Genomic DNA, 12,799 nt, shown 5'->3' on the forward strand with positions numbered 1-12,799 from the left:
TTGGAAATATTGGATTAGACAAAATTATTCTTTATTGAAGGACTTCTCAGAGTCTTTACTTGCCAACATGCTCTGTGACTATCTTAGAGTGATACTGGATGCAATCGTTTCCAAGGTAATTTGTCCACAGGATTTCCACCCCCCCCTTTTCATGGAGTATCTTATGCCACCATTCAGAGTATTCCTTGAGAAGACGTTCACTGGATATGAAAGTGTACCTCTTCCCCTTAGTCAGCCAGTTCCAAGGTAGCTTTGCAACCAGGAGGGATCCAGGTGGCCAAATACGGATGTACAAACCCTCCTTGGGTGTGATGGGTCTCAGTGGCTGGAATCAGGGCAAGACCCCAGAGAAGAGAAAATCCTTCCCAAATGTCTGGGCATGCCCTCTGCCTGGGGGTTAGTCTGTATGACCTGACCTTCCCATCCAGCCCAGTGGCCCTAAGGGTCAGTGGTGTGGTCAGAAGACGTGAGGTGATGGGGTGGGGGGAGCCTGGAGAGAGAGAAAACCCACCCTTGTCCCCCTTCTCCGAAACTCCAGAAGAGAGGTGTGAGGGAGAGTGTGCGGGGGGGAAAGAAAAACAGAAGATTCCATTTGTACCGGATGGTTTTGTTTTTTTATCTGTTTGCAAATGTTCAGTGTAATGGTTTGAAACCCAGCCGTGTAGCTGCCGCCGCCCACACACAGAGCTGCAGTACCACTGAGCATCGGCAGGCAAGCCGTATCTCCAGCATCGGCCATTACACCCGAACCCACACCAGGGCAGGCTGCACCCCTACCCCCCGGGTCCCTCCACCACCCCCCCACCACCCTGCACCCCCGACACCCACCATCCTCCACACACACAATTAAAAAAAATTTTCCAGCACTCTGTTTCCTCTAGAGAAGGCAGAAAGAGAAGCAAAGGCAGACATGGGACGAGCAGGGAGGAAACTCGTGCCTCATCGGAGCCACCGGTTTTCCGGAGAGCGCGGCAGCCCCCACCTGCCTGTGGACTGACCACTTCAAGGTGAGAGAGGTCTTTGTGATTTCTTTGTGCACCGGAGGTCTGGGAGGCAAGGCCAGATGAAGGGAGCTTAATCACTGAGCCTTGTCTGTCACCTCCCGAGTGATTCTATCAGGCAAGCATGATGGATGCTCTCTTCCAACCACACGCAGTTTTCTGTGACACAAGCCCCCACTCAGGTCCCCGTGAGCGCCTTGGAGTCAGGGGGCTTCTCAGGCCCCTCTCTCCACCTCTCAGCACAGCCTCCTGAGCCGAGAAGTGGACTAAGGGCTGACCCTGCCTTTGGCTTGACCTGTTGATTTCCGACTGAGGCCACTGACCTTCCTCCTTGGAGTGAGCGCTGACCCCAGAGTGGGTCCCTACAGAGCGGTTCTCCATCTATGGGGCTTTGGGAAACCTGTCTGCCCAGTGGCCCCAAGCCCGGTAATCAGAAGCAATCAGACCCAGCTGTCCAGCTAATCTCTATGAAATAGGCTTCCTTCCCAGTAGAAATCAACAAAGTTTAAAATAGAACGGACTGTAATCGGAAATGAAGCTATAGAGTTGTGTGTGTGTAAGGCAACAGGCAGCAACATCCGTATGGAAAATATTAAGGACAAATTACATAGCTCACCGCCATGGGAGCCAGGAAAAGAAATGATTTCCTTGCTTATTAAGCATGTTTGTGGGTCGGAGGGGAGCCGAGTGGGGACATCTCCTCTGGACACTTTCAACCTCTGGACCAGAAGGAGAGGGATTAAAGAAGAACGACAAAGATGGAGGGAAAGGAAAAAGGCCATAATGTAACATACTTGGAGAAGAGAAGCAGAGAAAAAAAGCTCTGAATTCTGTGCAGTGAGGGATGAATCAGTTGGCATAGGTTTATTTTTAGTCTCTAAGATCTGCTGTTACAGTTTGCCTGGCATTAATTAATGTCATAGGCGTGTTTCATCTACAGATTCTGAAGGTCCTCAGCGTGTCATTCAAACTGGGAGGTGTCGACCCTCATGTCTGGGCACTCTCGGGCCTTGGGGTCTGGTCTCCTGCACAAACACGCGCCCAGAATGTTACGCTCTCTGACCTTGCCCTCTCCGGGTGTATCCGTTCATCTCCTGGCTCCAACCCGTGGATGTCTGGCCACTGGCCAAGGGAGAATTGCAATTGTTATGCTTTGTTTTTCAAAAAGGAAAGGCTGTACGGAGTCAAAATTGGGGGAAAAAGATGTTGGATCATGGCTTGGAATTTTAAAAAAAAAGGCTTTAGGGGCATCTCTACCACCACAGAGAAGGATGGGGCTCCCTAATCTCCACACTTGGTGAATATTGACGAAGTGTGTTTTGTAAACAGAGAATCGCTCCCAAGGTAGTTGGGACGAAGTATAATATTTTAGCAGGAACTCATAATGGGACTTGGAAGTGGTCAGATGTTGGCTGAAATCTCACCTGAGCCTGCTTACCCTAAAAACGCCTGTTTATATTTTGGAGTCCAGGCTGTATTGAAAAAGCAGTTTAGATGCAGGAGCTGATCTGAGCAGGGTGCCTCGCTCTCTGAGGTGAAAATAGGATAACAGCTGGCATGAGGAAGAGGCAAGCGTGAGAAACAAGGCCGAGCAGTAGTGGAACCATTGAGACAATTGTCTTTGTACATTCGCAACAATTATTAGGTCAGTGAGAAAGTGTGAATGCATCCTAGCCCCTGATTCGAGAAGACATCTCTTATCCTCTCTTAAATTAATCCGGATATCTCCCCACGACCCTACAGTGAGACTCAGTCATTGACGACTTGATGTTCAGAGCCTCCTATGGTCTTCATTTAGCTCCTGAGTCTTTCATGGTTGGTCCACCTGAGACAGGGGCGTGGACAACCCCACCCAGGAACCTCCCAGGGCAGTGGCTGGCCTCTCTATCGAGTGAAGAAATACAAAGAGTGTGGATGATCTCTGATGGCCATTGGGCAGTTTCAGTGCTCGGGTCCTCAAGAGAGCTTAGCATCACTGAATTTGAGAAGTTCTTAAGAGGGAGGGTCAAGACCACTGAGAGGGTGTGGGTAGGCCTGGAACTGACTTGGGTGTTTTGTCGAGATTGGGTTCTGTCCTTCAACCCAGGCAGCGGACTCAAGGATCCTGAGTCCGTGCATGTGAGTTGTGTGTATCTGGGTGAGTAATGCCCTCCTGACCACACCAAGCTCCTTGAACATGGCCCATCATATCCTCTACCAAAGCCTCTTCAGCAACCACAGTTGGATTTTTCTAGGCCGGGAACACCTAGCTGGCAGGGGGTGATGAGTGGGGATCCAGTGGATGGGTAACGGAAATTCTGTTTTAATGGGAACCTCTGGTTCCTTCCAGGTTCGCCATGTGTGTGGCCACTGGTGTACGAGATGGGTGCCCACCTGGGCACATCAGACAGGGCAGGTGACAGACCTTCAGGCTCTTGTCAGCTGCTTCAGACCTGACGAGAGGATGCCCTTAGAAAACCAAGTGAAAGCTTCCTCTGGTGCTGAAAACCTGGGGTCTTTAGCAGCTTTGTAATTTGTTCAAGTGCAGAAAGGTCTGATATGCCAGGCCAGTTGAAGGGATAAGTCCAAAAATATGATCAGAGAAGGAGACTGCTGCTGCTGACTCTGACTGCCCGGTGTTATGCCAGGGAAGGAAGACTTTGCCTGCATCTCTTTTTCTAGTCCTTGTAATGCCTGGGAGGCTGCAGCCATCCCATCACCTTCTGATGGAGGAGGAAACAGAGCCTTATGTATGTTATTTTTTGCATTGCCTTCCACAGAAGATCCACCGATCTTACTATAAAATAACTCTTTCCCCTAAAAAAGGCATGATGGAGAATTTTCTGCTCCCTTACTCCTGGGCGAGGCATGTGTTTACCTGTGGTATCTGCAGGTGGAGTCCTGCCCATTCTGGAAGTACAGGGACCCCATTGGAAGAGCCAGAGTTCAGCCCACTGGAGGGAGGCCTGTGGGGCCGGAGGGGTGGCCTCCCTGCAGGTTTGTGCTCATTGGCACGTGAACGGCAAAGGCTCCCCAGCCCCGTTCCTTCCCTGCTGAGTCCCCAGCAAAGGTCTGCAGCTAGGCAACTGTCACCCATGGTCCTGGGAAGGGCCAGTTGTCTGCAGTGTGATGCAGAAGTTGGACAGGGGTCCAGCGTGGAGGCGGTCGTCCCACGTGAGGGGCCAGGGTTCTCCAGGGCCCCTAGCTCCCAAGCAGCCCCACCTACAGGCCCTCCCTGCCCCCTCCTCCTCTGTGAGCGCCGTGGGCCTCACATCCTGGGGGGGGTCCCTAGAAACAGGGCCTGTTGATGCAAACACACGTGTCTCTCGCCACAGGAAACGTGGGCTCACGTCCACAGTGATAATCACCGCGCTCCTCCCAGACACAGAAGAGGAACAGGTTTTCAATGTTTAACTAAATTAGGAAACACGTGTTCTCCCTCCCCCTGTGTCTCCTTCTGGCAGTTCTCAGTTGACCTCATGTGAAGCCTCTGCTCTTGCTTTCTGTCCTATAGTGGGAAGCTGGACAGTTAGGCAGTAAAGCCCTGTTCCTCTGGTCTCAGCTAAAAGCTGGGAGAAAACATGGTATTAGTGATACTAGAAATCAATGGGTTTCTAGTATCTAGATACTAGAAACCAGTGGATCTGGGGTCCTAGGTAAGGCTGTCCGATAGATTACAGGGCGCCCAGCTGGACTTCAGGGACGCTGTGAATTCTCTTACAGTATAAGAATTGCACAGGATATACTAGCTTATTCTTTGTTGTTTCTAGGCAACTAGGCATCCTGTATTTTTAAATTTTTTTTTATTTTAAAAACACTCATTTTTATATATTTATTTGGCTGTACCAGTTCTCAGTTGCAGTATGCGGGATATTCAATCTTGGTTGTGACATGCAAACTCTGTGGCATATGGGATCTAGTTTCCCAACCAGGGATTGAACCTAGGTCCCCTGCATTGGGAAAATGGAGTCTTTTCCACTGGATCACCAGGAAACTCACCATTCTGCATTTTTTTTTTCTTTTCCTTTTTTTAAAAAAATAATTTTATTTATTTATTTTTATATTTTTGGCTGTGCTGAGTCTTTGTTGCTGTGCAAGCTTCTCTCTAGTTGCGGCAAGTAGGGACTACGCTCTGATTGCAGTATGCTTAGGTTTCTCATGCAGTGGCTTCTCTTGTTGCAGAGCACAGGCTCTAGGGAGCAGCAGCTTCAATAGTTGCAGCAGGTGGGCTCTGTAGTTGTGGCTCCCGGGCTCTAGAGCCCAGACTCAGTAGTTTTGGCACTCAGACGTGGTTGCTTCTTGGCATGTGGGATCTTCTTGGACTAGGGACTGAACCCATGCCTCCTGCCGTGGCAGGTGGATTCTCATCTACTGAGCCCACCAGGAAAGCCCCCCATCATGCATTAAAAAAATTGATGTATAGTTGATTTACAATATTAGTTTCAAGTGTGCAGCACAGGGATTCATTTAAAGATATATATATATATGTGTATATATGCTCACATACATATATATTTTCTCAGGGCATTCTGCATTTTTATATATTTGCTACAAGTAGTAGTAGTTTGGGCTTCCCTGATAGCTCGGTTGGTAATGAATCCGCCTGCAATGCAGGAGACCCTGGTTTGATTCCTGGGTTGGGAAGGTCCCCTGGAGAAGGAAAAGACTACCCACTCCAGTATTCTGGCCTGGAAAATTCCATGGACTGTGTTGTCCATGGGGTTGCAAAGAGTCGGGCACAACTGAGTGACTTTCACTCACTCACTCACTAGGAATCTCTGTAGTACAGAGTGTGCCCACGCAAACTTGAAAAACTTGCTCTGGGAGGAGCTGGGGTCAAGTTCTCCATCAGACTAGCTCCCTGGGCCCTAAGGAGAATAAAGTTGCCTATGTACTGTAGTGGGTACCTGGCTCCGGGCACACAGTAATATCTTATATGCAGGGTGGTCTCCTCAGGTCTTTCCCGGGGAGGCATGATGAAATTCGCTGTCCTGGGGAGCAGCTGAGACCCAGGGATGCTGGCCTGACTTCCCAGGTGCTCAGATTCCGCCTCCCTGCCTAGGACTTTCTGACAGTGGGTGGGTAAGCAGCACAAGCGCCTAGGAAAATCAAGCTTTGTGGGAGCAGTAATAACAGGTTAGCTTGGAAACGCTCTATGCAGAGATGGGAAGGCTGTATCAACACATGCAAATTATATGCAAATACACTTGGCCGGGATGGCAGTGTGTACCTGTGGGAGGCCATGAGCTCATCCCACCTGCACCCCACTACTGTCCTGGGTCTCTGGCTATGGCAGGTGTACTGGGCTAAGTGCCGCTGGGACCTGGTGAGGTCCATGTTCCTGGAGCACGTTTGGCCTGGGGCAGAAGGTGTGTGTATGTGTGAACAAGCGCACACACGTGTTCTCTGGTGTGGCTGAGGATGCGAGGAGGCTGGTGTGGAGGTGGATGCGTGAGGCGGGGGGAGCACATTGATGTGTGCGTGACTTGCCACTCTGATCTGTGCACGCCCAGCCAGACACACAGCTCCTGTCTCTCAGGATAAGCCCTCCCCAAGCTCCCCCGGGATCTCTCTCCAGAGAGGAAGAGGCAGTCCCTCTTTCTGGCCATCCTCCTGCCAAGATGCCCGGAATGGATGCTGTTGATGAGAATCATTGCAGCTGTAATGTTCCCATTGGCTTCCACCATGGCTTCCCAGGTGGCTCAGTGGTACAGAATCTGCCTGCCAATGCAGGATATGCAAGAAACGTAGTTCAATCCCCCAGTTGGGACGATACCCTGGAGAAGGAAATAATAACCCACTGCAGTACTCTTGCCTGGAAAATTCCATGGACAGAGGAGTCTGGCGGGCTGCAATCCATGAGGTCTCAAAGAGTTGGACATGACTGAGCACACACACAAAAATGCTCCCATTAACATTGACTGGGGTTAGAGGTCCACCTGCCTTTGGGGGAGCACCATGAACTTAATTGACCCAAGTGCCTGGGGTTATTATCATTCCTGCCAGACAGAATAGTCTATGAAGGCTTTGAAAGATAAAGGAACTTGTCCACAACTAGTGAGAATGGAGCCCAGGTTCAACCTTAAGTGCCCTAAGACCCCTGCTCTGAGATTTTGGGAGCTTGATAGAGCCCTTGATAGAGCCCTTGATAGAGCCCAAGTCCACTGAGGATTGAAACCTGAATCTTGGGCACAGACTTTTTGGAGAGAGTGAATTCTCATGGGAAAGTCTTCATGGAGATTTGCAAGTTTTAAGTGAGATGGTTTGGGATTTGTGCTTTTGGAGTTAAGAGGGTTGGCTTCAAATGTTGGTGCCAACTGCACCCCCATATGTTGAGAGATGTTCCCCAAGACAGCAGCTGAGCCCAGGGACTGATGATGGAGGTGTGGGCTGCCCCAGCCCCTCTGTCTCGTCTGCTGAAGAAAGGAGCTCAGGTTAACGGCTAAGCATGGTGACGTGAGCTTCTTCTCAGGCTCCCCAGAAGACCCCAGATCTGAGTTAGGTCTGAAGGTCTGGAGCAAGGCGATGAGGTGCAGACGGAGGGATGGACACAGACCTCAGGACTGGGAGTGGCTCTTGTGGGGCCCCCACACCAGCAGGAGTGAAAGGCCATGGTGGGCTGGGATGCAGACGGGAAGTGGGGTTTGGGATGGGGCCGCAGAGGTGTGCAGAGGCCAGCACCCTGGCAACCATACAGGTGGCGGAGACTACTTCAGGGAGCTGTGTGTGACTAGAGTGAGGATGTTGGATGGAATTCTGTTTTCAAATCAGCCCTGTGGTCATGGGAGGAGCGTGGTGTTTACAGGGGGCCTGGGGGTGAAGGGAGATCACTGGACCTTTGCTGCTGGTGGGCACACAATCCATTCCCATCCTGCTTGACTGCCTTCTCCACCCACAGCCCAGCAGGCTGAGCGGCCCTTGCAGACCGTTTTCCTGAGTTCATCCCTCTTGGCTCCCTCTCCTTCCCACCTCCAGAGAACACGTGCACTGGCTCCCAGCCCGCACTGCCCTGAGTTCTTCCCCTCGGGGCCAAACTCGGCACAACTGGACCCCACGAGAACAGGAAGGAGTCAATGCAATATTAAGCATGCCTGAGCCCTGCTGCCTGACTTTTGAGAAGGTCAGGGCCTGATTTTTGTTTGGCCCCCGCTTCCCTGGGCTGGGCTTCCCATGGAGTAGAAGGCATGGTGGGAGGAATTGATTGCTTCACCAAGCGGTCTTGCTCCCAGGCCCACTGGGTGAAGTGCTTCGTGGTGTGGATGCTGCCCCCAGAAGCCTGGGTCTCTCAGCTGCCCAGACTTGATTGGGAGACTGGACAAACACACCTGATGGTCCTAGCCACCCCCACCCCCACCAAGTGCACCCGAGGAAGGAGAAGTCAGAGGTTGAGCATGCCTGCCAGGCTAAGCTCTGGAGAACAGGAAGGTCCTAGAGGGAAAAGGACCTGGTAGGAAGTTGCTTTGGCTAGCCCAGCCTCAGAGAGGGAGTTACCACCCCACTGTTTTGTGCCAGGGGGAACTCTTTCTTTGAAAAAAGCTACAAACAACCTTTGCTCTCCCAGCACAGCTGGGAAGTCGGTCTGACAGTTGCTTACCAAGTACCTGCGTGGAGCTGGCTACATGTGTGCGTGCTAAGTCACTTCAGTTGTGTTCCACTCTTTGCAACTACATGGACCATAGCCTGCCAGGCTCCTCTGTCCATGGAATTCTCCAGGCAAGAATAGTGGAGTGGGTTGTCATGCCTTCCTACAGAGAGTCTTTCCAACCTAGGGATCGAACCCGTGTCTCTTACGTCTCTTGCATTGGCAGGCATGTTCCTTATCACTAGTGCCACCTGGGAAGCCCCATGGGGCTAGGCTAAGAAAGTTAAAATTTGTCACCGTCTTCAAGGAGTGCAACTGGTGACAGAAGCTGATGGGTAAACCAATCATTGCAACACGCTGTTTGGAGTGCATGGGGAAGGATGTGCAAGCTGCCAGGGCTCCCTGAGAGAGGAGAAGGTCCCAGGGTGCCTGGACAATTGGGTCATACCTCACAGAGGATACAACATCTAGACAGGCTGGATCACCTTTTCCTGCTCCAGGGAGAGGAATCATGAGTCCAGAACGTAGTCACACACATGGGTCGAGCCTGTAGAATAAGTATATAACACCTTTGGAACAGGAACTCACATGGTCCAATCTCAAACCGACTTTACAAGCTCCAGATTCAGTGTAGGAGACAGCAGGTGATTTATCTGATAGGCAAACAGAAAGATCCTTTGCTTGAGTTTCTTCAGCACTGGGGAGGAGTGTCATGATCCACAGCAAAACTTGTAACATTTCTTCTTCCTTTTCCATCCAAGTTTCCTCCTCCAATGTCCTTCTTCTCCAAACTCCAATGAAAAGCTTGTTCCTCTGTACTGACCTTCTTTCTCTCAACTGATTTCCCAACCTCCCTGCCACGTCTTAACATTTCTGTTAGTCGCTCAGTCACGTCCAACTCTTTGCGACCGTGTGGACTGTAACCTGCCAGGCTTCTCTGTTCGTGGACTCCTCCAGGCAAGAATACTGGAGTGAGGCTCCAGTATTGCCACTCCCTTCTCCAGGGGATCCTCCCAATCCAGGGGTCAAGCCTGGGTCTCCTGCGCTGCAGGTGGATTCTTTACCATCTGAGCCACCTGTGGTCTCAAAAGCTCTCCACCGCTTGTCCTCCGATTGGACTTTGGCCTCATCTTGTAGCATCTTCCTCTCTGCTATTGTTCTGCATATCCATCAGCCTTCTGCTGGTTTTAAGTTGCCCAGTGTGTTCTCACCCCAGGACCTTTGCACATCAAACTCCCTCCATTTGGAACAACTCACCCTCAGATCTCCCCTTGGCTGTATTATCCTTGCATTTCAGCTGCCCTCATAGTGTGTCACACCACTCCACTTTTTTTTCTTCATCACTTACCTCTATCTGAAATGACTTCACTCACTTTTGTATTTTCTTCTATATGATTATCTCCTATTCCAAAAAGTGAGCCCACAAGTGCAGGGGCCTTGTCTTATTCTCCCCTGATCCTTTGACCTAGAACAGAAACTTGGAACCTGTTTGGTGTTCCAGCAGTAGTTGGTAAAGGTGTGAGTAGCTGTGGAATGCAGTTTCCCAGGAGCGGGTCTGTTTTCTTCTTCATGGCTTTTTTGGTTTTTGTCCTTATTTTTCCTCAAGCATCTTGAACGTGTGTCCCAGAAAAGATGAAGAGCAGTTTGTTGCTCAGTTCAGTTGCTCAGTCATGTCCGACTCTGTGACCCCGTGGACTGGAGCGTGCCAGGCTCCCCTGGCCTCCACTATCTCCTGGAGTTTGCTCAGGTTCAAGTCCATCGAGTCGGTGATGCTACCTAACCATCTTATCCTCTGCTGCCCTCTTCTCGTTTTTGCCTTCAATCTTTCCCAGCATCAGGTTCTTTTCCAATGAGTCAGTTCTTAGCATCAGGTGGCCAAAGTATTGGAGCTTCAGCTTTAGCATCAGTCCTTCCAATGAAGAACAATGGCAAAACCTTCTCCGGGCAGTGGGAGGTGACAGGGCAGACTGGACAAAGCACAGCTTCTCCTGGACAAGAACACAAGGCAATCCACTGACTCAATGGACATGAGTTTTGAGTGACGCACAAGGAAACCTGGTGTGCTGCAGTCCATGGGATCGCAAAGAGTTGGACACAACTTAGTGACTGAACAATAACAACACGGAAGGGACACACCTGGAGGATGGGACGATGGGAAAGAAAGCCAGAACATGAGCTCAGAGGCTACCACGAGAACAAAACCCCTGGGGTCTCCTAGGCCAGGACTTGGATTTGAGGAACAGTCTTCATTCGGTTTCATGAGGACAAAAGGATACTTACTTGGCTTGGAGAAGTGGCTGGCAGGGGCTGATATACAAATCTTTGTTTTAATCTGTTTATTGAAATGTTTAAATGTATCATTTTTGTAAATACATCCGAAAGACACTGATTAATCCATCTCCCAAGGGGTGGGTGGGTGAGGGTCTTAGCCCCACCATTTTGTTCCCCATCTGGATCAGTGAACTCTTCCCCTTAAAAAAAAGAAAATAAGAAAACAAACTCCTTACATAAGAATCTTTGACAAGGGGTGGAAGAGGGGAACCAGTTTTTCTTTTTATCGCTGAAATGTAAAGCTTTTTCTTTCTGGTCTAAAAAATTAATCTACAGAAACGGTGGGTGACGCCGACAAAAATCACTTTAGGTGCGGGGAATGATCTCATTTTTACACTTGATGATTAAAAATCAGGTCAGCCAAGTGCTCAAGAGCCCCAGCATGCCTTCCTAAATAGGGATACTATGGGTAGGGAACAAAACGCACATTGCCTTCGCCTGGCTTTTGGTCTATCACTCAGGCGCTTCTCTTCTCTCCAGCTCTGGGAAAGCAGAGTCAGGGCGACGGTCTGGGGAAATGAACTGCTCAGGCAATTACGGTGGGATCATCAGCAACAAGGCAGTAATGGGCCCCCGAGGCTCTAAATTTTTCCCCAGATATAGTACCATCATAGCCTGGTGTGAGCTGGGAAGCTGGAGTGATGGGAGCTATTCCGGAAAAGGGAGGGGTCATTTGTTTGCTGACCAGGGGTGGAGGAGGACAGTTTTGGGGAAACTATCTTGAGAGTCAGAAGGACATTGTCCTGATGAACCTGTGCCCCCTGCCCACCGAACCATGGCCAGGGGCATCTTCCTGCTTCCTCACTCAACCCTCCCCTGAATGGGTCTGGACCAGAGAAACCAACCCAAACCCAGCCCATCCCCTGTATCAGAAGAGTCTAAGGGGCTGGCACATTGTCTGACCTGACATTTCCCAAGATTGGTATCTAGACCTGGGATACTGTATTTTTTTTTTAAATTTCTTAACTTCTGTAAATTTAGGTGGAACCATTAAACATTATTATTATTTTTTAAACTGGAGGATAGTTACTTCACAATGTTGTGTTGGTTTCTGCTGAACAACAGTGTGAATCAGCTATGTGCTTGCATGCTAAGTTACTTCAGTTGTGTCCTACTCTTTGTGACCCCATGGACTGTAGTCTGCCAGGCGGCTCCTCTGTCCATGGGATTCTCCAGGCAAGAAAACTGGAATGGGTTGCCGTTCCCTTCTCCAGGGGATCTTCCCCATCCAGGGATCGAACCCGTGTCTCTTACGTCTCTGTCTCCTGCCTTGGCAGAAGGGTTCCTTACCACAAGTGCCACATGGGAAGCCCTGAATCAGCTCTACATATATACATTTATGTATAAACATGTATCCCCTCCCTCTTGAGCTTCCCTCCCCTATCCCCCCTCCCCTCCCGCCCCACCCCTGTAGGTCGTCACAGAGCCCCGAGCTGAGCTCCCTGTGCTATACAGCAGCTTCCCAAAGGCCATCTATTTTACACGTGGTTGTGTATGTCCCTCAATGCTGCTCTCTCAATTCGTCCCACCCTCTTCAGAAGGTGTGTCTACAAGTCTGTGCTCTACATCTGCATCTCTATGAAACATTTTGAAGATAAACTTTTCATCTTGGAGTCATGTTCTGTTTACAGGAAAGTTGCAAAGTTAGCCCTTTGTCCCACTGTGAGCATCTGACGTGGACACAGGGCTGCACAGGGGCAGAGATGTAGAATGTGGACACATGACTGTAACTGCGTTCCAGACGTTATCTAGACTTCCAGTCTTCCCTGGATGCTCGCTTTCTATTCTTGGATCCAGACGAGGGTCAAGTGGTATCTTCTGACATATCTTTTTAAAAAGTGACTGCCTAGGGAATTATTTTAAAGGATATTACAGAAGTATATCATGTCCACATCAACTGTGATTA

At 50.0% G+C, this 12,799-nt stretch overlaps 1 protein-coding gene across 1 annotated transcript in view; it reads left to right on the forward strand.

Moving 5' to 3' along the window:
* The first annotated feature begins 405 nt into the window (after positions 1-405).
* The window catches only part of ZNF831 (zinc finger protein 831), a 108,526-nt gene continuing 96,132 nt past the window's right edge, over positions 406-12,799 (forward strand). The window contains exon 1 of the mRNA XM_055434015.2: positions 406-1,007. The gene's annotated coding sequence lies outside the window, so the exon portion shown is untranslated. The remainder of the gene's footprint in view (positions 1,008-12,799) is intronic.

Source organism: Moschus berezovskii, chromosome 15, assembly GCF_049115385.1.
Source record: "Moschus berezovskii isolate FMDL1 chromosome 15, NW_MosBer_1.0, whole genome shotgun sequence".
NCBI lineage: Eukaryota > Metazoa > Chordata > Mammalia > Artiodactyla > Moschidae > Moschus > Moschus berezovskii.